Source organism: Typopeltis vanoorti, chromosome 18, assembly GCF_054136105.1.
Source record: "Typopeltis vanoorti isolate ZY-2024b chromosome 18, IOZ_Tvanoo_1.0, whole genome shotgun sequence".
Classification (NCBI taxonomy): Eukaryota; Metazoa; Arthropoda; class Arachnida; order Uropygi; family Thelyphonidae; genus Typopeltis; species Typopeltis vanoorti.
In genome coordinates this window covers 65,829,728-65,857,696 of record NC_143566.1, presented here as the reverse complement: position 1 = coordinate 65,857,696, position 27,969 = coordinate 65,829,728, and the positions used below count along the sequence as shown (strand labels likewise).

The 27,969-nt window shown below is 34.4% G+C and overlaps 1 protein-coding gene and 1 pseudogene across 1 annotated transcript in view; one reads left to right on the top strand and one right to left on the bottom strand.

The window, feature by feature from the left end:
• Positions 1 to 27,969, top strand: part of LOC150096725 (uncharacterized) — a 460,240-nt gene that overhangs the window by 233,615 nt on the left and 198,656 nt on the right. The window lies entirely within an intron of this gene.
• The window catches only part of LOC150096726 (pyrokinin-1 receptor pseudogene), a 151,335-nt pseudogene that overhangs the window by 15,173 nt on the left and 108,193 nt on the right, over positions 1 to 27,969 (bottom strand).

Here is a 27,969-nt window from a genome sequence, read left to right as displayed (position 1 = left end):
ATTTATAGAGGTAAGTCGATGTGATACCTAGATGGAGAGGATTTCATCAAGAAAATTCGATTTTATCTCCATTAGAACAAAATTGTATGTAAACTCCAGACATTTTCTTGAATGTTAACTGTTAACATGCATGAATTTGATTGTACTTAGTACGTTCTCATTATTTCTAACTGTGTTTGTGGATCATCCCATTTCATTTTGAACTATATTAGGTAACGTCTGTTATATTCGTATTAAAATACAATAAAAGCCTGTAAAAAAGTATTCGGCTATCGTCGGAAAATAGTAACTGATGAAACCAACTAATGCAACAGAGGAAGATCAGGTATAATTGTGCGTGCAGGAAAGGAAATGTTTATAATTATATATTCGTATTGGTTACAGTATCAAAGCAGTTTCTTGTCAGATACCAATTGTCGCAAGTGGTACAGAAAATCAGCTTCCAGAAATGATAATTGGTTTTTACCCCTTTGATGCCAAAGCGGTATCCATGGAATAGCATAGGATAAAACAGAAATAAAGATATAAGCATTTCTTTCCATCACTCTGTTATTTTACTTAATTTTCGTAAATGATCTAATTTCAGTTATAAGCATGTTCATATACACACAGTATTGATTGGATAGCAAATGAAATTTTATCTTCAGTTTGATTACCATTCGCGTCAGTCGAATATCCAATATCTTTTCTATAATAAATAATAAATAATATCTATAATAAATAATCTTTTCCAAAAATGAATATACTTAATAAAAAAAAAATTGTGAAACTTTTAGTAATTCTTGGAGCTTTATGCACATGCTGAGTATCTAACTGATTACTTTTGATCGAAAGCTAGAAATCTGAACGCTATTGTTGTGTCATTACAGGTAATCAACAGATGGCGCCACTAGTAGAACTGCTGCCATCTATTGGTTGGTTAATAGCAGTATGTTAATTATTATTATTATTGGCCCAGACACTACACATTGTAAAACTTTTGAGATCATTTCCCCTTCAAAATCAGATTTTGATTCGTTGATGTTTTTGAAGTTGTTACGAGCTCTAGTTTAGGCCATGTGAAGCTGACGTTCTAGTTTTGAGACACTTATGACACTGAAGTTTTTTCTTGGACTGTCTTTTCCCACTTGGAGAACCAAAACTTGGATGGTGCACAGATTTCTAGTATGAAGGATGGTGTTCCAGTTTAAAACATAGAAATCATGGAGGTGATTCTGTTTGAAACCACTGTGGTGCCAAAAGAAACGAGACTGGGAAGCTGGATAAAGTGGCTTCGTTGTAAAGAATTCTTGGTCGAGGTTATGATCTTAGTTACAAGAAGAGAAATGATAATCTACAGTATACAGTAAGTCCTAGACTTACTGGACGCGGTTAATTCATTCCGAAGAGTTCCTTGTAAGGTGAAAATCCGCGTAAAATAAGTCGAAGGATGCTAAAATACGATGCAGTTTTGATATATCAAATTGAATTTGATATACAACAAGGGGGGGGGACATTATTACGTATTCATAGATACGTAATGTTCTCCCCTCGTCGTAAATCAGTTTATAGCATGCTATAAGCATCCTGTGTTTTCTTTTGTGATTCGTTGTTGTTTGTATTTAATCAAAATCGCCAATAATCTTTTCCATTTCTTCTATTAATGTGCTTCGTCTCTTTTCTTGGAAGTGATCGGGAATTGCATATGCTGAACGTATATGTTGTATAATGCGAACTTTTTCTTTTATAATAGTTCTAACAGTGGATTCATTCATTCATTTCGTGAGCACGCTCAAAATCTACGAACTTATTACCTTATCATGTCATTTAACAGTTTCCATTTTTAAGCTAAAAAGTCTCCTTAGCTATAATGCACCTCTTCGTATCATTGTGAATACACGTATCATCATCATATTTAGGGTTTGTATTTCGTTTACAATAACTACCTATCTAATTTCCCTAACAACACACAACTTGTGCTTGAGGCAGAAACAAACGAAATGGCGATGGTGCTATGAACTGTACGTCAGTTTAGGAAAGTCATCTATTACAATAAAATGGAGGATATTATGGACCCAGCCATATTTTATAGCGAAATATAGAAATAAATTAAAAAAAAGTTTCGAAAAATTATCAGAGAGAGAATATGAGAGTATAACCTTCGAAATCGGAGTTAGCTTGTGTCTTTTAAGTACTCGTAGTGCAAGCCAAGCTAACTCCAATGCCAAAGCTTATCTTATCATAAACTCTGTCGCAAATTTTCCAAACGTTTTTCAGTTTGTTTCTCTGTTTAGCTAAATATGGATGGATCCATAATATCTTAGATATGCCAAACTGAAGCATTTCGGCTCTATATTTTATCTATTATGTTCACAAAGTGATGCCTAATAGATGGCGTTGCAAGTCATAAGCCGAAGTACGGCAATCCCCATAACATCTGTGCAAATCGATGACTTATTATATTTGGAAGAGAGTTGGTTAAGAAAATATCAATGTTGTTCAAAGAATTTTGATGGTTATCTACTACTCAGTTGAGTGGATGGACAATTTCTGTTAGGTCGTTGTTAACAGAAAATACTTCTGGATCTTTGCCAGCTTGATTTGTGGAATTAGAGAAAAGAAGCGAGTTCGAGTTGTAGACTTTGAAATCCCCAAGGAAGAGATCTCACTGTTCAAGGTTTTTGAACTGCAGAAAATCAAACTTTAGATAAAAAAATCAAAGAGTCAGAGTGATTATCAGAATTTGGAGAGTAATAAAGACAACAATGGAATGTTAAAAAGTGCACATTAAGAGAATTTTGAATCAGATTTTGATGACTGTGAGTTGTGGTGCACATTGTTTTCTTGTTTTGGTATTTAGACCAGTAGTATTGTGGATGTATGTTTATAGTTTTGTATGATGTTTGATTGAATATTTGTTGTTTTTTTGTACGATTTTTGTGAGAGTTTTGTTTTCTTATTCAGAGACGAACCATGTTTTTTAATGTTGTCTTTCAATTTTAATATTGAAGAAGAGTTAAAGAGTACAGGAAAAGTGTACACAACATAACTCCGAATATATCACACACACAAAGGTAACCCAGTCCCCCATTTATGTATGGCCTCAGCAATCCTTCCAAATAATGCCGTACTTATACTATCCCTCCAGGTATATTTCAGTAAGATTAAGATATAACAAGATTATTTACTAACTGGTTGGGAAGCCTTTAATTATTTACCATGAAGCCTCGTGGACTGTCTAGCCGCCGGCCTGCGAAACGGTTTTACTGTGTATTCTCTCATCAGGGAAATTGTGAATATCTACAGCGTTTGACCTTCTTTTAAAGAATAAGAGGTGGTAATCTTTTAATTCTAATCTCCGAAAGTCGGTAGACTGGCGGGCTTTTATCTTTCCCCATCTCGGCAGTTCACTAAATTATCTTCCTGTGTGCTAGGTGAAAGGCAGTGAGAATATGGAAGACCACTGCTACTACTTCGTGTTCGTAACTTTAATTTATTATATACGGTAGATATAATTATATGTTGTGAGATAAAGAACTCCTCTTATTGTCGAGTGAAAACCTTTCTTACCTATCGACATACGAGGGTGGTCTGAAAAGTCCTAGGCCTCGACCACAGATGGCAACGCTATCGGCAAGAGATTGTTTTCTAAGTTGGTACATCTGTCATAAGCATCCATGTGAAATTGCAAGTCATTCTATCAAGTAGTTTGTTTTATACAGCTGTCTGAAGCAAAAGTGTTGTCTGTATCCCTTGAAATGGATACAATTGAGTATCGTGCGGTTATAAAATTCTTTGTAAAAGAAGGTTTAACGCCAAAAGAAATTCATTCGAAGTTCATGAATGTTTATGGGTACTCTTCACTTTCGTTTTCGACATTAAGAAATGACTGCCGAGTTTGATACATGTGGAGGACGTCCAAAAAGTGTAACAACAACTCCAAAAATCATTGATTTAGTGCACGATGTGGTATTCGATGACCGGCGAGTCAAAGTGCTTGAAATTGATGAGACTATAGGCATTTCAAAAGAATGTGTAGGATATATTTTGCATGAAGAATTGCAAATGAAAAAGCTTTGCGTAAGATGGGTGTCGCGTGTGCTCTCAGCAGATAAAAAACTCACTCGCATGAAAATCTCTGAACAGTGTTTGGAGCGTTTTAATAAGAATAAAACTGATTTTGTGCGTCGAGTTATTACTATGGATGAGACTTGGATTCACCATTACACACTAGAATCCGAACAGCGATCAAGACAGTGGACAGAAGCCGGTTGTTCAGCGCCAAGGAAGACAAAGTCGGTTCCATCAGCAGGAAAGGTCATGGCTTCGGTGTTTTGGGATGCTAAAGGCATTTTGTCTATTAATTATGAAAAGGTAAACAATAACCGGAGAATATTATTCCGATCTTTTAACCAGACTAGATGAAAAAAATTGTGAGAAAAGACCCGGTTTACAGAATAAACAAATCATCTTTCATCAGGACAATGCACCTGTCCACAAAGTGTTTTGGCAATAGGAAAATTAAGGGATTTGCACAATGAATTCTTGGAACATCCACCCTATTCTCCAGATTTGGCTATCTCTGACTTCTATCTCTTCTCAAAACTAAAAACTCTTCCTCGCTGGTCAGCGTTTTTCTTCGAATCAAGAGGTGATCGCAGCTATAGAGGGATATTTTGCAGATCTTATTGAAAACCACTACACGGACGGGATAATGGCGCTGTAGCATCGCTGGAATAAATGTATTAGTCTTATGGGAGATTATGTTGAAAAATAAAAATAATTTTGAAATTATAAATTCGTTTTTTCATTGTTAGAACGAGAACTTTCCAGACTGCCTTCGTATATAATCTAATTGCTCGATATATTCCGTTAGTTTGTAGCAGGAATCGAACTTTTTTTCGCTGATGACTGATGATAATGTTTACTAATGATAATTCCGCCTGTGTTATTCTTCCGCTGATCTAGTATCATGAAAGTTACCCTTCCTACGAATTCTTTTATTCAATCTTTATTAGGTTTCGATATCATGATTGCTTTAGAGTGTTATCACCTGACTTTTCTTTTGGGGATCTCCTTAAAATTCATGTCGTAATTAGTCACTTTAATTCAAATATAATACTTCAAGTAAATCTGAAAAGTTTGTTTTCCGGTGCCTTTCATCCTTTTATTTTATAATATGCTTGAATTATTTCCACTTAACTGAAAAGTTTGTGGTAAACAAAGCAAGGCACTCGTTACTATTATTAGCGGGATTTTGAATATTTTCTAAAGAATTCAATAAGCTAAATTCTTCTGTTTGAAACATCTTCGGCATGCAGTTTATAAATGTAATTTATAACTGCATTTTCGACCGACTCATTAGGATTCAGCTCATTATTAGTTGTAATTTACAAATCTAATAACAACAATGCAAAATGGTATCGTTGTGCTTTAAACAAGCAACGAAAACTCAACTCAGTTTTAGATTGGCGATGTGAGAATGCATGTGACACGAATAGAAGTAATTATCTCATTTTTATCTTTATAATAAAATTTACATAAGTCGATTATTATTATTATGAAATATAATGAGTTCGGACAGAAGAATATCTTATTGCGAAAATAATAAATTGAGATAATTATCACCAGAATGCGCTGAATAAATTAGCAGTTAGTCTTTTGAAACTTTTAATCGTAAGGAGTGAAATTGATCAAGAAAGGAAGAAAGAAAGGTTTTTTTCCACTTATTTAACTCAATTTCTGTATTTATTGATATCTTCTCTCAAAATTATTAAACGAAAAATAATTTAATCTTATTCTAAGAAAACGTTTCTCCAGTATTAATTGGTAAACCTTCTCGTTGTGTATGTAGAAATATAGTTAAGGAAAAATTAAGTAAAAACTACTTCGTATGTTTGCCGGTTGCCAATTCCTTCATTATAACTGGCTTTATATTTTATCGTTCCAGAGGGGATTAGCATAGGCACTGAAAATTTAAGAATTTAATTGGTACATTTATATGAATATTTCGCGTAAAAAACAAAGGTTATCGCGGTGATTTTTTAATAGTAAATGAGACCAATAGCGTAACATGTGAATACGTTAGTGTTTATCAACTCGTATATGTTTCTAGTACTATCAAAGTATATATTCAGCTAGAAAATAAAATTAATTTTCGACTTTCACACATATAGGTTTTGATATTTTAATGCATATGTAAGCATTCTGTTTCTTTTACCTCACACCTTTATTTATTTCCCATACGTACTTAAGCGACCGTTTTCTAGAAAATATCAGACGTGGATCTCAGACGTAGATAAAATCTTATGAGATGAAAATCCCATCACAGTACATTGATGTAAAAGTTAAAGGAAATGATGTCTGGAACCATTTTTTAAATACTCGAATATTTTAATCACACAAAGGTATTCTATTTTGTAAATATCATTGATTATACTTACAACTGCAGACAGTGTAGAACTAATTCAATTTAAAGCACTTCCATTAATGACGAAATAATTCTAATGTTTTTGCGCTTCTTAATACACGTATATTCATGTATTTTTGTTAAACTCACCATTAGACAAGGTCAACTCAAAGAATTTGAATATTTAAAATTAATATAGCATTCAGATTATTTTTAACTAAAGATTTCATAACTGAGAATATTTTTTCATACAGGATCTGCAAACACTTTAACCTTGTGTTCCTTTGAATTTCTTCCATCTTTTTGTTATATTTATAAGCTGATCACCTAACTGAAAAAAAAAAAGAACAGAACATGCCCAAACGATGATTTGCATGTGTGTGATTGCCTGCTGACACACACACACACACACACACACACACACACACACACACACACACACACACACACACACACACACACACACACACACACACACACACACACACACATATATATATACATACACATATATATATATATATATACACATATATATATATATATACATATATATATGTTTTATAATGTTATCATCCGTATTCTGTATTCTGAAAAGATATTTTGTGATTATTATACTTAACGTAACTGTAGGTTACATCTGTTAGTATAAATATGAGGGTGGTCTGAAAAGATCTCGTCCTAACAATGAAAAAACGAATTTATAATTTCAAAATTATTTTTATTTTTCAACATAATCTGCCTTAAGACTAAACATTTATTCCAGCTATGCTCCAGCGCCATTATTCCGTCCATGTAGCGTTCTCAGTAAGATCTGCAAAATAGTCCTCTACAGCCGCAATCACCTCTTGATTCGAAGAAAAACGCTGACCAGCGAGGAAGAGTTTTAGTTTTGGGAAGAGATGGAAGTCAGAGGGAGCCAAATATGGGGAACAGGGTGGATGTTCCAACAATTCATAGTGCAGATCTCTTAATTTTCCTAATTGCCAAAGCACTTTTGTGGGGAGGTGCATTGTCTTGATGAAAGATGATTTTTTAATTCTGCAAACCGGATCTTTTCTCACGACGTTTTTCGTCTAGTGTGGTTAAAAGATCGGAATAATATTCCCAGAAACGAATAACATCAAAAGTCACCCTTTGATCAAATCACAACCAATGATGAATTATTTACAATTCTTCGACGGTGTATGTACATCAAATGAAGTACAAAAGTCATTTCTTTAGTAATTGCTTTCAATATATATATATATATATATATATATATATATTTATTTATTTATTAGGCCCCTCTTTTTGACGACGTTGCAGACTTCGTCAAAAAGACGTCTGTTCCAGGTGCAACCTTTTTTGAAAAGGTTGCACCTGGATAAGAAAGTACGGCTGGTATTTCAGTGTGAGACAAGCTTTCCCTTTTGATTTTGTACGAAAGGAATTTTCAACAAATTTAAATCAAGTTTCTTGAGAATTAGGAAGGATGATTCAAATAAAGTTTCTCCGAAAATATTTTTGCATTAAATTCATAAAATGGTGCATACAAATTATTTTATCAGCAATGTGATATTACATATACTAATATTCAACCTGATATATTGTTATATATTACATGCTAAATTATATCTATTAATGTTTAAATAGTAAGTGTATGGTATTTATTTTATCTCAATACCTACCCGTTCAGATCGCGACTGTTTATCCTGAATATACTTCCAATGGCTTTCGTTTATGATATCAAAGATGTTAGAACGTCATCGGTATGTAGAGCCTCTGTGGTCAAATATTCAACTAAAATAACTTTATTCATAGTGGATAAATTTCTTCTTTTCTTCGATTGATGGTGTGCATTGATACATGGGTTACGTGCTGTATATATTCATTTTATACATGAGATATAATGCACCCTTTCAAATAGAGGTAGTAGAAAATCTGATGGAAAAATTAAGTTAATAAATATTAATATCGTATCTCCTGGCTTCCACATTTCTCCCTTTCATGAATTTTTCTTTCCTTTAGGTGTTATTGAAACTTTTGTTTTACTTTCTTTCACAGTACAAAACAGGTCGTTCAGTGTAAAATGTGCATAGACTAAAATATCATCGTTTAATGTGGATTTCAAGGAGAATACAGTCATGCCGTTAAAGTTCTATACACTTATTTATAAATTTAAAATACTCAATATCCTGAAATGTATTCAGTATCTGGACAAGACTTGACATCAATAGCATCGTTGTGGGAAAGTTGAGACCAGTATTATAGTGGCTATCAAAACCCAAATGAATATCACTATAGCGCACATCTGACAGCACAATTTTGTTGTCCAATAAACTGCGTTTACTCGGATTTCACTAACTCCATTTCATTGTTCACCTTACCTAGAGATGGAATGAAATAAGAGATTATTTCAGAATAGTGGATTGCACCTTCAAGGAGATGGTTATTTTCATCTGATGTGGGTGAGTGGTCTTTAGAATCAAGTTCTCACATCTATTTCGGATTGCACTGCAGCATACAGGAGCTTTTTTCCTGGTAATTGTGAACTCTTCATTCAAAAGAAACGAATAATATCTCTTATCTCGTGTTTAATTCTACAGTCTTGCAACTATTTTATTTCGATTATCATGTGCGTATATCTTAGCGGATCTCTCGTTGAAATTACTGCCATGTCTACAAACATTAAACATTTATTTTTTCTAACAAGTATTTACCGCATGCAATTTTACAATTAGTCTATTAATCCCACGAGGTAATTTTTAACAATCCGGATTTTTATGAAAATTTGAACCTATTGTCATTATACATCAAATATCAAAATGATAGAAGGTACAGTTTAACATTAGCGGTAAGACATTTAATTTTTGCGCTACATATTTTATTTGGCAGTTTATATTTGTGCACTTGTATGCAGCTAGTCTATATTAGAACATCCGACATTAGCTCATTCATATATGGAAACATGGCCAACATCGTATATGTATATTTATGAACTCATCGCTATCAGTAACTGATGGAGCCATCTTTTTTGATAACTGTAGTAAATAAAAAGTGTTGTATCTTACACGATGACCCTGTTTCTTTCCAACAAAGCAAATGGTTTCCTCCATTAAAGAGAGATGAAGACATCCGTCATAACATACTAAAGCAAAGAGCATCGCAAGACACTGCCAGCGTTAAAGTATCGGTTATAAAAAAAATGTCAACAATAAAATGAGAACAAACATGCTCGGAAAGCATGTTTACAAAAATGGAAACCCATAAATCATTTCGGGCTTCAACAAACAACTAAATGCGTTTCTGCAAACCAGAAAAATCTGAATGTCAGATATTCCACTTATACAACTTAATTCTTCAGAGAATCCCACGAAACCAGCAGCAAAAACTTATGCAAAGATACGAATAAGAGCAGATATAATGTTAAGTTATTCTTAGCAAAAAAAAAAAAAAAAAACTATTGTTTCCCCTTTAATGACGGCTTCTCCTCACCACTCTCGTGTATGTGGTACATGATACATTTTACTGCGTGTACGCTTTCACTTAGTTTTCCAAAAAATTACTTTTGGCACCAAATTAAACCATACTATTCATTAAATTAACGTCTCTAAAGAGATGTCTCGTTCTAATTAGGGTAATGAGATACGTTAACCACTTAATTAATTATACGCAGCACTTCTTTTTGCAAATAAACTTCATTATTTAAAGGGCAGTCAATTGTATGTACTTGGCTGGGAGATCTTAGAATATGCACACGTAAAGTGTTCTTAAGACATTCAGCTGCTTATGAAAAATTAAAAGATTGCGGTATATTTAGATTAAAAAAATCTTAATCTTTAACCTTAAATCTTAAAATATCTTAACTTTGACTCAATTGAAATAAGTTTATATTTGAACTAATGGAAGTTCTAAAAATCTATCACTAACATTTATTTTACACAATAAAAAAGAGCTTCTGTAATGAAAGTTTTGAGCCTTTTTAAAAAACAAACAAACATTGTAGTGCTCTTGATAAAAGATGATTTTAGTGTCCTCATATAGGTGAAAAAAACTGAGGAGAAATAACTAGATAATTAGAGCTCTTGATTAAACCTTTGAGGAAGGTATTCGAAGTCTTCTTTGTCTCGATGATAAGTACCCTTCACTTAATAGAAATCGACGGATGATATGAAAATTGCGAGGAACCCCCCCCCTCCTCCGTTTGAGCTCCCTGTTCTTCAAAGTAGTGTACTCACCTTTTTATAATTAGTATGAGGGAGACAGGCAGAGTGAGAGAGAGAGAGAGAGAGAGGGAGAGATAGAGGGTACGTTAATGAGATGTTTTGATTTTTAGGTTTATTAAAATGTGATAAAAACTCGTGAAGGTGATAATCGGAGCGCTTTTATTTAGCAGTTTTAATTCATAGAGGGCAATGGAAGTAGATAATCTGCTTTAAAAAAGCAAGATATATACGTGGATTATAAGATACTTCTGCGATGAAATCAAAGGTAGAATATTAATAATAATTTTAGAGAATTAATTTGGAAACAAGCCATAGGAAGAAGCAATAAAAAGAACAAATAAAACAATAAAATTGCTATACATCACAGATAATTACTTTATCTGTGATATATAGTTTTATGATTTTTAAACTTTTTAATGAAGTAAAGAAATCGCATTTTTAAGTAAAATATTGTATATTACTATTTTAATAAAATCTTAGCTTATTATTATTATTATTATTATTATTATTATTAAGCGTATAACTTGTTGCTTTCATAAAGTAGTTGACTATTTTATCTGGAAACTGTTGAAATGTTGCGTTGTAACGTGAATGAAAAAAAATTAGTGTTTGAATCGTTTAGTGCCATTTAGCCTCAGTACATTACACTAGAGAGTGTAATGCATGAATATTAATACAAACCAACTCTATTGGGTTCTATCTGGATCTCGAATATCTTTCATTATCTAGCACGAACCATTAGATACTGAAGGATCGTAACACTAAACATCGTTCGATGTTTGGTGTTAATATTACCAATTTGTGTAATATTACGTTAACCAGTCTCATACGGAGCTGTTAAGGTTCTTCTTCTTCCCCGAAACTCGGTTTTTCATTCTGAAAAACACGCAAGCCGGCCAGCCAGAGAACACGAAATTAACACACCCCAGACATTAACCTCAGATACGGCCTTAGTTGCTTCGACCAATTCAAATTAACAACCTGACCCAAATTATGTAACTTGCTCCACCCACTGCGTTAGTGTACAGATTTTCATCCTTTCGTCGGTCAGGGTTAGCCTAGCAGTAGAAAATGCGATATAAGGAAGCATGGACACAGTTTCTGATTCGAAATAATTTTAACTTCACTGTGTTTGATATACAGTCTGAAGCAAGGCTATTTCTGCAATAATATTTCGAGATATAAATTATTTATTTCCTCTTCTTGTCGTTACCTTAAAATCAATATTTATGAATAATGTTAAGTACTTCACTGGGACCTCTGTAATTCTTTTATTCGCTGTGCTTACTACAAGGTTATTTGAAAAGCGAACTTTCAAATTTCGCTAACACAACGTATTCAATTTCTTGGATTCTTTCATTCTTCTAACATAACATGTAGTCTGGTTGTTACTATTATACAAGTACGTACATACTGTTACATCCTATTCCGATAATGTTGCAAATTTACGAGATATGAAGTTTTTATTTATTTATAACAAACAAATCCATGTTGTTAGTTTAAAATTCATGTCTTTATATACCAAGAGTGCACAGTACACTTGCTGAATTCAAGAGCAGGTATGACAAATTAAGATTTATATTCTTACGCAATTCTCCTTTCTCAGTTTTTGTAGATTTACATACAAAAGAACTTCAGATCTAAAATACATTTGTAAATAAATAAAAGAAGGCGAATTGACTGCCACCAACGGAGAAAATCGAAAGCTTAAGGAGCAGCTTATTGAAAGAAAATTTTCGAGGCTAAAATGTTGTGAACTACGTCATAACACCGAAATATATCCTAAAAATAGATCCAATAAGTAGAGGCATCGATAAAAACTTTCTCACTAAGAGATATTCACTGCGATAGCAAACACTTTATTGCATGCAAGATCGTCACTTGTGAAACGGTTAACCCTTAAAAAACGCAGTAAACGCAGTCAAAAACCAACACAACTGTGATCATGAAGAAACAAGTATGAAAACTATTGAAAAGTGCCACAACATAACTGAAACTACAGCCTGCGGCATTCATAAAATGGCATTCCAACCATTGCTCACGAAAATCACAGGACAGGATAAAGAAATAAAAAAAGACTAGTCACAACGTTTAAGGCTCTTGTACTGAAAGTTCAATCCACGAAAAGCATAAATATAAACCAAGACTCACAAATGCTTCGTTAAAGTATTAAAAGATTTCTTTCAGTGGCTGCAAACTCTTTCAATTTATAACGATATTAAATAGCATTTCTAGAAAATGCGAAAATATTTCCTTCCATACTTGAATTCGAATTTGCTTGCACTGGGTTAAAAGACGGATGAAATCAATTCAAGAATATACTTTCGTGTTAAGCATAATGAATTATATAAATATACTGAGAGTTCTTCGTTGCTTTACCATTAAAGAATATTTCAAAAATATTAATATACTCCATTTAGGATTTTGCATTCAGATACATATCTTCTGCAGTAGAAAGCTGCTTCCTAAGCACTATAGCAATCAATTGCTGTTGTCGAGTCAGCTAGTTTGTATTTAATTCTTCACATTCTCTTAAGTTTGTAGCTTACCAAACTTAAAAATGAAGACATCAATCGAGCTGTGATGTAAACTTCTTAGTAAAGCCCAAGAAGAGGTTTAGAATTGGATCAAGATGTAAGATGAATGTTAGGATATGACATGGTTTTTCCAGTTTATTCATGACTAAGTTAATGCAGGATTTAATTTTTGATATGAATTCCACCCATTAAAGTTTGTAGTAAACTTTTTGTCCATTAGTATCGTGGATGGACCCTAATTCCTCTTTTTAAATTAAATTTAAATACCAAATTAGTTAAACCTACCTTATTTGAAAGGAAACCGTTGAAGTATAGTTGACGATCAACGAAGTGTGGATTTACGGACTCGGTTAGGCGTATTCCTTTCAAATAATTAATTGCAAGCTGTGTGTGTCGGATAGGATCGATACTTTAGCTGAAAGACTAAATTAATTTGGTTTTCTTAGAATACCGCTTAAAAACAAAGATATATATATATACAGGGTGTTCGGGATAAATTTGACATATTTATAATTAATTATATTTTTCCGTAAGTTACATGTATTAACACACACTTCTCTTCATTTAAAAGTTTGGACCCTTCTTCATTCATATACAAGATGTCAGAAAGGATGGATAGCTGGAACCCACCTGAATCATGGAAGAGAATAACTTGTATCATGATGATTCGTGCCCGCCATCAAAATAAGGATATTACGACTGCTGCCCAATGCTCCCTGAATACAGTAAAAACAATCAGGCATGAACTAGAGACTTGCAATGGTGACTACGAGGATGTAGCAAGAAGAAAGATCCCTAGCAGACGATCTGATTGCGTTCGTACAGCAGAATTCCTCGCAAATCTGCAGGAACAGGTGTTGAAGAACCCTGGCATTGGAATTCGGGCTTTGTTCGTGGAGTTGCTAACTGTAGTCAAGCCCTGGATAACAAGGGTAGCCAATGGTAGGCCGTATGTATGGCAGCAGGATTCGGCCCCTTGCCACACCTCTGGGAAAAGTCAAAAATGGTTGTCTGAAAATTTCTACGACTTCACCAGTCCAAATGTTTGGCCTCCAAACTCCCCAGACCTTAACCCCATGGATTATTTTGTATGGGGCGCAGTTGAAAAAGACACCAATCGCACTTCCAGTAATACAAAAGCCCAGTTAATGGATAAAATTAAAACAGTTTTTGCGGCCCTTCCCAGGGAGACTGTAGCATCAGCTTGTTCGAGGTTCCGAAGCAGAATTGAAGCTGTGATCGATGCTAATGGTGGTTATTTTAAGTAAATCTTGTTGATAGTATTGTAATTAACTCTGCCTGTAATGTTTTTTTGTCAATTCATTAAATTTAATAGATACAAAGAAGATTTTCTTTTTCCTTACGAAACTGTCAAATTTATCCCGAACACCCTGTATATATGTGTGTAATTAATTTTTTCACTTGGGGATATTGTATATTAGGATATTGTATATTCTTACCTAAATAATTGCATATAAATTTGAGGAAAAATATATTACAAAATATAATACAAAATTAATCAGATAAGTTATTTCTAAATATCATAAGAATAATTTCAGGTTACAGCGAATGAAGATTGCGGTACGATTTTGAGTGGTCATCTTCTGTTAGTATAAAAAAGTAACACTTCGTGACCAAAGTGTTAATTTTTGCTAGGTTAATTTTGCAGCAATAAAAGGTAATTAAAAATATTATATCTCAAAGTATATAATGAACATTTATAACTATAATCTTACTTATTTCAACGATTAGTTATCTATTAATTATTGCCACTTGATGTATTAATACAAATGTTTAGTGTTTCATAGATATAACGGTGGTCATTAGTGTTTCTATACTATGAATAAGTAAGCACCAGATGCAATAAATATATTTAATTATCTCATTGGATACAGGAATTTTAATAATACAGCAAACATAAATTACGGGAGGAATACAAACAGGAGGATCAAAAGGCAGTACATTTAGAAATGAAATTCAGCATATTCGTGTATACTTGGTTATGGCCACATGAAGCAAGTTAATATAACCAGCAATGTGTCACAGCAAGCGTTATGTTTCAGGTTCATTTAGGATCCTATTTAAGTCCATTAAATATTAATAACAATAGTTAAGTAAATGATTTGAAGATAATTCTCCAATAGAAATTTTGAGGAAGTATTAATTAGAATTACGAAGAATATTTTAAATAGGATTGGAGGTTTGTTGAAAATTGTTTAGAAGTTGATTTGTGTTTTGTTTTGCTTCATGCGTATCACTTTAACTATGCTTAAAGTATGTCTTCGTTCGGCTATCGTTGTCGAATTGTCTCCATCACTATTACGAACCCTCATTTATTTGGTGTCTTAAATGCATTTCAATTTTTAAAAGTTTTTTTTTTTGTGTACTTAGTTCATTCTTTAATAGACCGAATGCGGAAGATGGGAAGATGACACTTTATATCAGTGTATGTCACGCACATTAACTCACAAAAACTGAAATAAATATTACAAATTAACTGAATTTCATGCACGATACTTATGACGTAAACGCATCACACACACACACACACACACACACACACACACACACACACACACACACACACACACACACACACACACACACACACACACACACACACACACACACACACACACACCTTACAAAAGATTACAGAATAAACCAGTATAAGGCTGCAGTTAGGACTGCTCCATATCGAGGCATTGAAATACAGGTGAGAACGAACAGACAGTGATTGGTTAACTATTTTTCAACAGTATTCAACATTTACAAGAACCCTAGATTAGGTAGCACTTCGTCATAGAAACTTCTCCGGATGAATTCCACAAACGCTCAATGAGAACGAGGGTAAATGTTGTAGAACTGCTCTAGCTCTGGTTGAGCTTAGGAATTGAAGCACTGTACGAAAAGAACTCAGCACCTTTTGGGATCAGAGACGATCATAAATGGTTTTACTTGAAGAATGCGATGGAATTTTCTAATCTTATTCGATTTCTTCAAGGTGCACTCATCAGTCGTTTCCTACTTTATCACCAAGCACCTTTCTCGGATAGAGTTCTCTTCTTTAGCAGAGGGTTCGACCATTCGCATTTTTAGCGATTTTATAGTTTCTACTGTGATGCATCAGAAAATCAAGAATAACCTACACATTAAAATACTAATATCAGGTTGTGCATCATTCATACACTTAACATTATCTGTTTGTTGTTCAGCTTGATATATATATATATATATATATATGCACAGGTTGTGTATAGAATCATGGAATTTGCTCTTTCCAATGATGTCTCCGAAGGATTCGTATAATTTACATCCTGGAAAACAGACAAACTGCCTAATTATGAGCATCTTACTCATTTAATATAAGTAAGACACTCTTATTAACGTGTTTACTGCCTCGGTGTTAATTTCGAATCTGTTTCAACCCAACTAACTGCAGACTGGTCATAACTCTATCTTTTATTAGGTTTGTGTGCTGTTATACTAAGAAGTTCAGCGAAACATGAAGGCTTGCGCAAAGAATGTTATTTTTGCCGACTTGCATTTCACAGATTTGCTACATCAACACATATAGCATTTTATGTATTAGTGAAACAGTGAATTCCACATGATGATTATTTCCACTTGAGGAAGGAACGGAGAGGAGAAATCAACAATACCTTCGTAGCAAAAAAAAAAAAAAAAAAAGAGCAGAGAAATTTGAAAGAGAGAACTGAGTTCAGAATATACAGGAAAAATAAAAGAGAACATAACAGAGAATATCAAAAGACAAGGAAAAGGAAGACACGGAGAGATTAGAAATATCAAATGTGTCAAGTAAGTGGGAATGAAATGGGAAGTAATAGAAATGGGAAAAAGTTATTACAGATTTTAAAAAAATGCAGGAAAAAAGTAATAAAGAGATGGATACACTATTTCTGTCTAGTGTAATCACGGCCCTTCATCCTGTTTCGTATTTCCATCACGGCTGTAGTTTCAACTGTGAAACACATTAGAGTACTGTGAAGAGTTTTTCATCCAACATATCAGTATGGAACACGTAAAATGAGGGAGGTACGAAAATAGCCATCACGGAGCAGGATTATCTGCTACTATGCCAAGGAAGAAGGGATAGTCGCTATAAAGTAATCGATTAGTCTTGGTGACACCACTGGAGCCAGCACACTGGAGTACATAGTTTCTTCCTGTTTATAAGTCCTCCATCGTTTAGCTACGCCAAGGGATGGTTATTGGTCGGAGAGAAAATAAAAAAAGCAAACAAATTATGTTCACAGGAGATCAATTGCTCCCAGCCAAATAGGATTTTCATCTCTATCGCTACCATTAAGCTTTCTCCAAGTGACAAAGTATTTTCTGAGTGCTATCACCTCTCAGGCATTTGTTGTCTGCGTTACGGGATAATAAAGATGGAAGAAGCGCCTTTGTAGAGTCTTATGATATTGGATGGAGATATTAATCCAGTAGGTAATTTGAAATAATTTTGTTATTGGTCAGACTTATTGTATTGTTCTAATTAGAGAAGGACTAGATGATCTCCTGTGCAACTCATAAAAAAGAAGAAGAGTGTATTGGGAATATAGTTCTGAGGACCTATTAAACAGTCGGAATAAAATCTGATTAAAGAATATCACCATGCATTACTGGATTAACTGTTTAATTGCACTCGGGTGGAGGGGGAAAAAGTTCAATTTTGTCCATTTGTGTACGTATATCTGATATGTTCGTATGATATAGAGCATGAAGAGAGAGAAATGAAAAATACAGTTGAAGAAAATTTGCGACACAGAAATAAAGAAAAATTGAAAGACCAAAAAATGTAAGCGATGTAAATACATTTTTCAGCTGACTAGGAAAAAAACCCAGCTTATTCAAATCCATTTGGTCCTCGCTTACCGAGTTAGTATCGTTCACATATTCCAAAAGAACTGCTCCTTATCTCTTGTTCGCAGCTTGCTTTTTGTAAGTGTTGGATACAGAGAAAGTTTCCAACAAACGGAATAGATTAGCAGCTCATCATTTTGAGCACCGAAACAGTCACTAGCTACATTCAAATCGAGATGGTTTTGTTCTAGTTAAATTTTTTCTCTGAACTTGAGTGGCTGTGCAAGTATAAAATTGTATACGTTGTACACATGTGTTTTTATAATAAATATCTTTAAAGCATATTGCATTTATTGATAAATGTCATTAACATCCTCAAGTTTAACGCATTCTAGAAAGCTATATCTTGTCATTGGCGTAAGAAGTCGTGAGTGATTACAAAATAATCAAGAAAATTAAATCCAGTCAATCATTGCTATGCCAGAAATTTGTTTGAAGCAAATTTTGGGCTACTGCACATAATGACCAAATAATTGTAGTAAAAAATAGACCACACTACTAACATTAAAAATTATTGTTAACAATTAAACAAATTGAATTATTTAAAAGTTAATATCACTTAGAATATACATTTCGAAGTAACTGAATTTTTATTGAATGATTTGTGATGTTAAATAAAATGAACAAAAATACTATAAACTTATTTTATATTTACATCGATTGAGTTTCATATATATTTCAGTTCCATTCAAATACCTAAACTGAAGACTTAATAAAACTGAATAAATTAGTAGATGCTTGAAATTTAGATAATATGTGTTGGCAGCTGTTCATTTGAAACTTTAAGTTTAATTCACGACACTAAAGGAACAAAAGTTAGGCAGTCCTACTTACAAAGTTGCTAAACAGTGAGCAAAATCACTCGTATCTCCGCTCACAGGCAACCCCCCCCTTCTCTTTATAAAAAAATTCTGTTCACTTTGAAACTATATTGAAAACCATATCCAAAAAAGTCCCTTATATCCATGATATATTTTGAAAAAATAGATTGCTTAATAAATATTAAGCTCCACGCAACATTCAAACCATATATCAAACTAACAACCTTCGCCCATTCATCTTAAGAACACTCTCCATCCTTTATCACATCCAGACGTGTGTATGATGAGCCTTAATTGTGAATTAACTTGCATGGACAGACAAGGCAGTTAACACTCATCTCTGAGAACTTAAAAGTGCATTCGGGACTGGAGGATCCACTTTGTCATAACTGCTCTTGACTGACGTCCCCCCCACATGATTAGACGAAAGAAAACCAAATTGGTACACAGAACGCAGTTCAAGTAGGCGAGACTATTTTTGAAACTATCAGCATGCATGAAACTCCCTTATCAAGTATGGGTGTTTTAATTCACCAAAACTCTGGGAGAGAATCATTGTAAGATCAATTTAATATGCGTGAGTTTCTCATTATCTTATAATAGATGGCATCAAATTAAAATAGATTCAGAACTTTTCCCAATAATAACTGATTGTTAATGTTTTCGGAGTGTGACCACTATTTTTTGCTCTGAATGATAGTGAATATAAAAATCAGCGAACTATTAGCATATAAATATCTAAATATTTATCGTATTTGTTTTGTTCCTTGAGTGTTATGAATTAAATTGCAATATTATTTTCTTCCTTGGTTTCGACATATTTATAGCCTAACCGTGACGAAGATGGTTATTCAATTTTATTATTTCGCACACCGCACATAAAAAGTGGCTATAAACTTTGGTAACGTCATGAATATCCACTTGTAGTGACTTATAACCAAAATTCGCAGACGATGCATATTATGGATTATATTCAAAGTTGCGTGCAGTAAGGCATGAGACAATGTAATGACTGGTATCAAAATAAATGGCTTTTTTTTTAATATTTAGTTTTCACGATTTATTGTTATCCAGCGCGCGCACGTGTTTTCGATTATAGAGAAAGACTTCATTTTAACCAATACCACGACATCTAATTGCGATAACTGAAATTGAATATAACTTTTTGATATTACGCTTACAAAGCTTGGCACAAATTCCTCTCAATGCTACGAACTACACAAATGAATAAAGCGATAAAGCAAGTTTTTAACGCTTCAGAAATCTCTTTCTACATAGTTTGAGCTTGGACATATTTAAAGATATTTATTACATTGTTGATTTACAATGCAACATTTTTTTTATCTGTTACTCTTCCAGGAGAGTTTTTTTCGGTATTTATATTTTTTTCGTTTTTATTTAGGCCCTCTTTTGAAAACATTAAAAACAAAACATTGCTTAATGTGTCGGAAATTTGATTTTAAGTTCATTTTATATTAGAATTAGGTAATTCGCCTGGTCTTAGTTATTCGGAATATTTATTGAAAATTCGGTACTTTGTTAAACTTCGAGAATTGTGGAGGCGTGCAGTTTAATGACCACTTGACATTCATACCAAGTGACTTACATCACAACACAGTTATGACACAACAGGAACTAAAATACTTTCTCGGAGTATTTGAGTTGTTGGAAGATCACATTCATCGTATTCTTGAGATGCGGAGAGAAAGATCAAACATTTGACACTGGCACTGCTAAATGGCCGTCGAGGAGAGCCACTTTCTCCGGAGTTTTCTCTGCTTCGCAGATATTACTGCACGATCTAGAAACGGCTTTATGATGAACGGTCAAGTTGCAAGAGAGTGACCTTCTTAAAGGGATATCTGTATTCTGTTGACTGGCAAAGCTGAGTCGAAAATCTTTGTTCGGATGACACTCGGTGTAGTGGTTGAGAGTCGAAAATGAAACATCCGGGATCTTTTTCTGTATAAAACATGGACAACAGGAGCTGAACGTATCTCTGAATGCCTGACGATATTTCACAGACATCAGCTGGTATAGAATTGGATTCATAGTGGCGCTGAGGTAGTAAGTAACTCCGGATATATGCGTTAGTACAGTAAATGTAGCAATGATTGCCGGAGTCGGATGTTGGATGTAGGTAGCCAGTAGTCGCTGAGCATGAAAAGGCGACCAGCAGATAAAAAATGATACTACTACAGCCACTAGAAGAAAATAACAAAATTAAAAAATGCGTTTTATTATTATACAGTCAAACATATTTCATTTAAAACAAACTTAATGGATTATTTTTTGTTTTCAATTTTTTTTTCATAATTGTTACCATTATTTTTTTTTAAATTTTAATTGTAACAATTATTCTAAAATGTATTAGTTGTTTGATTATAGCTAAAATTTAATTAATAAAATTAGAATCAAATTATAAATTAGTTTTATAGTACTAAATGCGTAAATATGATTACCATCCCTACACATAAAGTTTTGTTAGAGTCATTATCAAAGAGATGTTTGATTAGCACTTGGATTTATTTCCCTAAAGTGGAATAACAAGAAGTTTGCATTTGCTAATAGAAGCCAGCAGTGAAAGATTGTGTAATGAGGGAAGTCAGTTTATTGTTGTAAAAGTAGGGATTGAGGTTTGGAGTAGTTTAAAAAGACTAAAAAGAAAGAAAAAGGGAGTTTTGTGCTGGAAGTAGTTGAAGCTTCGACAGTGTTATTATAAGCAAATTAAACACGAATCACTTTTGGTGCTTTTATTACCTCCTTATACAACGCATGCGAAGTACAATAGCCAACGGCCAGTCTGGTTGTTTTAATAGCGACTCCATTAAATCTATTAAGCACCTACCTCGACTAAATCAACACAGTAGTTCAGGAAAGAGTGATGTGTTAGTTTAGAGGTGTTGCACAATTACACAGCTAACTCCCATTGCACGGTTTCTTCGTCAAATTGATTGTAATTTCCTATTAATTATTCTGTACATAAGGTCTTTAAGCTTTTATCTGACTGTTTGTAAAACATCAAAGGATACGTACAGAACTCTGTAGTCTCTTTTACTGGATGTGTTTGTTTAAGTTGGGGAAACTATTATTTCTTCGTTTTCTTTTTTTTTCTTATTAGCACAATTCTTTCTTTCCTCAGATTAATAAATGGAGACAAAACTTGGCAGCGTATGCGGATGTTTACTTTTTATAATATTTAAATCAAATATTTATTACTGATAAAGTATATTATAAAATGTATTTACAAAAGAGAGACAGGAATTTCAAAATAAATAATTATAATCGGAGCCAGACCTACGCTTTGCGATACCTGAGGCAAATAGAGTCGTGCACTTTTTAATCGTTATTTTAAATTCATATCCATTTTATTAAAAATTCAGCTTAGCTCTGTAAAATAGTCTATATTGATAAAGATGTTGCACAATTACACAGCTCATTCCCATTTCTTTCTTTTTTTATGAATAATCACGACCGCTCCCTGTAGGGGGGGGGGCGGTCGTGGCTAATCATCAAAGTAGCTATCATAAGAATTGGTAGTGAAAATACCTAAAGTAGGTTCTTAAAAAAAACAAAGTAAATCTAAAGCACTTCCATTCCTTATTGATCTCGGTTTTGTACACAAAAATTGCCAACAGATAAACTCCTTTTCAGATTCAACACCAGTTAGAGGAATACGAAGCATTTCTTATATGAACCTCACTCAGGAAAAGTTGCAAATCTATATTAAATTAGTATTGCGAGTGTACTCAAGTTAGATAATCTGGAAACTAAGCTCTAGGAACTAAACATGGAACCTTTTCAAACAACTTCAGGCCTCTAAGAAGGGGCGGTGACCTCACACCGACCGATGAAATTGATTTGTCACCTAAAGACAAACATCCATGTTTATTGCTGGATTCTAACCCAGTTAACATGTTATCTGCAGTGCGGATATGCTAATCATTCGGCCATCCAGCTGACTAAATGATCTTAGCAAGACTACAGATTGTCATTTCGGCATTCTGAATCAGTTAATTGGCATCTTAAAGCTATCGTATCTTTCTCTGTTCCTTAGCTTCATTTATCATTGGTGATTCTTCACATTAGGATTTCGCCATTTCCTCGGCGTCTTTTGCAGTGCTGGTAGAAGAGTATAATTTCTCTTCATGCTTCTCTTCCACAGTTATCTGTGGAAGAGAAGGCCTGGTTGGCCGAGTGGTTAGCATATCCACTCTCCAGCCAAAAGGTTGCGGGTTCGAATCCCGCCGTGGGCATGGATATTTGTTATTGTCTGTGAAACTACTAGCGGTAAATGGCGTTGGTGCAGTTGCGGCTCGTTGTAGATGGTGGATTGAGTGGCGGAGACAGAGTTGTAGAGTAGATGCTCTTCCTCGATGAGTCTTTGGACTCCTTGGAGGTGTCACGTAATAATAATAGTAAATCTTTAGAAGATTATATAATTTTTATAGTCTGAAATTTCGTTCACAGTAGCTGAGATACAGTTTACTTCACACAAAAATACTGTAATGCAATTCTAGGAATCATTTCTCTTTCTTGTATTACTTACAAGGAACTTACTACCTATACTTGCATAGAAGAGCACTGATTTTGACCTAGGTTTGCCAGTTGTTTTTATTTCGGCTTTTATTTTATTTATTGTCTGTATTACTTTAATTATTCGAAATTTTCGATATCGTAATGATAAAATCTTTATGTAGAATGAAACTTACTAGATGCTATATTACTCTCTGAGATATCACAAATTATGCAAAATATGCAGCAGAGTGCAGAGTTTATCGTCTGCTCCCAAAACTTAAAAAAAATATGTAAGGCTCTGCTTACCATATCTTGCTAGATCTGGAAGAAACTGCACAAGTATAAGAGGGTTAATGAGAATTTGAACCAAGTTTGTTATAGAAAATAGAAATGAGATTTGTTGATGATCTTTCCAGTATACGTAGGTAATAGAACAATAATTTCAACAATATATTTTTTTCAAGTTTTACTCACCAAAAATTTAAACTCGTAATGAAATTAGTGAATCTTCGAGAAAAAGTTACTCATTTGAAATATTTGAAATTTTGAAACAGCAGGATTCTGTATTTCAGGATTACAGCTCCCAATATAAAGAAACGTTTTTCTCGCAAACTGGATATGAATAAAGATGAATACACGGTTAATTTGGTCGTATTTGAAGTAGAATAGTAAATGAACGGTATAGTTTTCTGCTTTGAAGTTTAAAATTTAGTTTTTAATCCCTTGTTTTCATCTCTGGTCACCTGTAATACATAAAGATAATCGTCATGCAGTCATCTTTAGTTTTTCATGCAGAGTTTGCACCTGGATAACTTATTCTGATGATTATTAATAGGCTCCCCAGTATTTTTGAAGATATGAGCTGAGAATTTCTTGATGCTGCTATCAAAAACTTCAGAAAAAATTTGAACGATACATGATATGAATGTCAGCATTTTAAACTGTAAATGGAAGTTAGATTTCGATGACGTATCTTCCTCTGTTTCTCAGCGTCGTTCAACATTGGTAAGTCCATCACTTCTCCATTCTGTTTGACCAAGCGCTCTTCTCTCTCTCTCTCTCTCTCTCTCTCTGTGTGTGTGTGTGTGTGTGTGTGTGTGTGTGTGTGTGTGTGTGTGTGTGTGTGTGTGTGTGTGTGTGTGTGTGTGTGTGTGTGTGTGTGTGTGTGCGCGCGCGCGCGCGCTCTAATTGGAAGAACGACTTTGGGTTTTATCTTTCGAAAACTGCAGTTATTATCCCACGCAAAATAAACATTCCAGACGATTCACAGACATAACACTCTCTTATGGCCTTAGTTTCCTCGTGTTAACTCTAAATAAGCACAACACACGGGTGTATTCTATCTTTATTCATTCCATTTTGTTTCCTATAATTTTCCTTATTTCAGTCCATCACTTTCTCCATCTATTTTCGTACGTTTGATTTTATGCTCCGTTATCTATGCATTTACGGCATCAGCTCTTCTGCAGCCTGTCTTAAAATATTGAAAGCAAGGCACATAAAATTCCTTTGCATATATAAGTAGAAGGAATTCAACTCAACACTTCTTCTCATAGTCTCCGTTTTCTCGACATCAATTATGACATCCTCCCTTCATTCCAGCGTTCGCTACGAAAACTGAAAGTTGATGATGCAGAAAGCAACGGAAATATCAGTAAACACACCGCAGATAGAAGGGGAGAGTGCTCACCCACGTGGATTTAATCTATTCCACTGTCACTAGTATCTCATCACGTGCAAAAGGAAGTTACTTGGACCGTTCACTACTCCATTGGCTCTCCGTTACACGGTCGGAAGTTCAATGGGCCGTTGTCATGTTATGGCGTGCTTGGGTGGAGATCGCCCCGGTATTTATTGTACTTGGCCCACTAGAAACACACAATGGAGTACACATAGAGGAGTAATGAAAGGCGACACATTGGTGGTGGTGACGCATTTAGATTCATCCGGTCAGTTTCCTGTAGTAGGCCGCGATGACCCACAATCTCTGATTTCATGACTTTGCGTCCATCGAAACACACAACCGCATATGAAGTACAAAACATGATAAACTTGTAAGAGGATTTATCATTGTGCACAACAGATAAATAATATACTTGGCAAATAAATAAGTGAGGCATTTAATAAGTTGCCAAAAGTAAAAACGTACCAACGTTTAGTATTATTTATCAATGCCATTCGCTTGCTTTTTATCAAACAGTTTTAAAATCGATTCACTTCTTAATGTCGTCTTAAGAATAACATATTCAGTCGTTTCGCAGTCATTTCGGTGATGGAGTTTGACTTTATCATTTTAAACAATTCTTGGAAGAGTGAAATGGTGATAATGTGCATGCAGATTGGGATTACAGCGTGAATGAGGAATGATTTCAAACTTAAGTTATTGAATTGTTTTAATAACTCAAGACGCTCGAGTTCGGCCTCAGTGTTCTGACTCTCCCTCTGAGCACAAAAATATGGCAGTAGTAAGTTGGAAAACAGAGATGATGTACGAGACGCAAGAAGGTCTGGAAACTGAGAAGACATATTTAGACTCGTTCAACTACATTTATTTATTTATTCGTATGGAGTTTCCTCCCTTTTTTCCCCCCCGTGCCTATTGGAGCGAGTTGAGCCCCTCATGAAGTTAGGTATTTATGACTGTAGATCCGTGTGTGTTCACGGGGCCGGTTGCCTGCTTCCGGGATGAAAAACGCCAGATAAACTTGCGGAAAAAACCCTACTGCCCCCGCCCAAGACCGGCTAACTTGGCTATGGCTGAGGAAGATCCTCAAATTCCTCACGTATTCGACGGGAATCGAACCTGGAACACTCCTTCCCCAGTCATATGGTTGCGAAGCGCACAGCCACTAGGCTAACCTCGCGGATGTTCAACTACATGATAAGCATTGATGATCTTAGGATACTGTTCTAATATATCGCATTATATTTACATGTAAATTGCTTCTGACTGTTTTTTATTTTCCTCTTTAATAACGATAAATGTATGCGCATATCGGTGATACGCAGGACTTTTCTAGGATGATAGTAATTTTTTTCATAAACTAACCTTTGGTCTTTCTCTATCAGAATGCTATCCACTTACAACAAACATTTAGCATGATGACAGAATCTGTCAGTTGATTAAACGGGTCTATTTGCGTATTTTGGGTAAGGGAGGAACGGTCTCATAAACACCGTTCATATATATAAGTAAAAGGAGTAAGACAAGATACTTCCCTGCTTTAACTGGAATATATTGTTTGTACTGGGGGGTACGAAGAAATAGTTGCCCGTTTCCAGTATTTATCAAAGTTAACTGTTCTCTGATGGGAGCAGCCTTTACTTGAATCCTACTGAAGATGTCAAGAATATTATAGAGCCCTTTTTTTGAAGAGTCTCTTCTAAGGATTTCGATTCGCGAATGACGAAAACATCATGTACTTGTGCTTGTAGCTCTCTTGATGTAATCCTAAGAAACCACATTATTATTTTTTTCTCTTAGCATCATCTGCAATCCAGTACGCTGAATGACAATCACGAAGCTATATGACAGAACCTGTCACATGACTTCGCGGATGAAAAATGATCATCGGTGTTCTCTTCCTTTGACAATTTACAGTAGTTTTTGCTGCTTTACTAATATGAAAGAACCTTTCTTTGGAACACATTTTTAACGCTAATAAAATATTGTAGGCGTCAATAGACCTTCAGAAGCTCTGTGTATGGAATTTTTCGGTTGTCACGTATTGCGAGAGAAATAACCATCTAGCTGGTGATTAATAATATCGAAGCTACATAATCCGAAAAAAAAAAAGATAAAACGTTTTTTTAAGGAAAATAATGTGAGTTGTAAGGGAAAAATTTCTTTAAACCTCACATTCTGTCTTGTAATAGATAAATATTTTCTTTGGTAGTTTGAAAATTCAACTGTTACTGCTCAACCTTAGGCATCGAAGGATCTAGTTATAAGTGTGTGTGTGTGTGTGTGTGTGTGTGTGCGTGTGTGTGTGTGCGTGCGTGCGTGTGTGTGTGTGTGTGTGTGTGTGTGTGTGTGTGTGTGTGTGTGTGTGTGTGTGTGTGTGTGTGTGTGTGTGTGTGTGTGTGTGTGTGTGTGTGTGTGTGTGTGTGTGTTGTTTGTTTGTTAGTTTTCGTCGGAGACAAAAAAATAGTTTCTTAGTTTGCGACAAATTTTGGACTACATAACCAGAAAACTGAAGAAATACTTCAAAAAAGTAGATACATTTTTGGGGTTTGTTTGAGAATAATTGAGTATTCTGATACTATTCATTCAAAAGTATGCAATCAGTTATCTTGATGTTGACTTTAATGATCGTTTTGTGCTCTCTCCGCCAGGTTGCACTCTCGTCTTCAGCCACTGAGTGGAACACAACGCCTTGTAGTAGTATTGCTCCCATAGTAATTGTTGCTCTTCAGTTACCATGACAGTCTGCTGACCTTTTGGTTACGAATTCATCGAATCGAACTACAACGAATTCATCGTTGTAGTTCGATTTCGAGCAGGCAAAGGCTTACCCCCGTTTTTTTATTTTTGTATTGCAGTCATTTGTTAATTTTAGTGCAACTATATCACCTGCTGTGTCTGAATAAATTTGCGAAATGTCTGTTCCTGG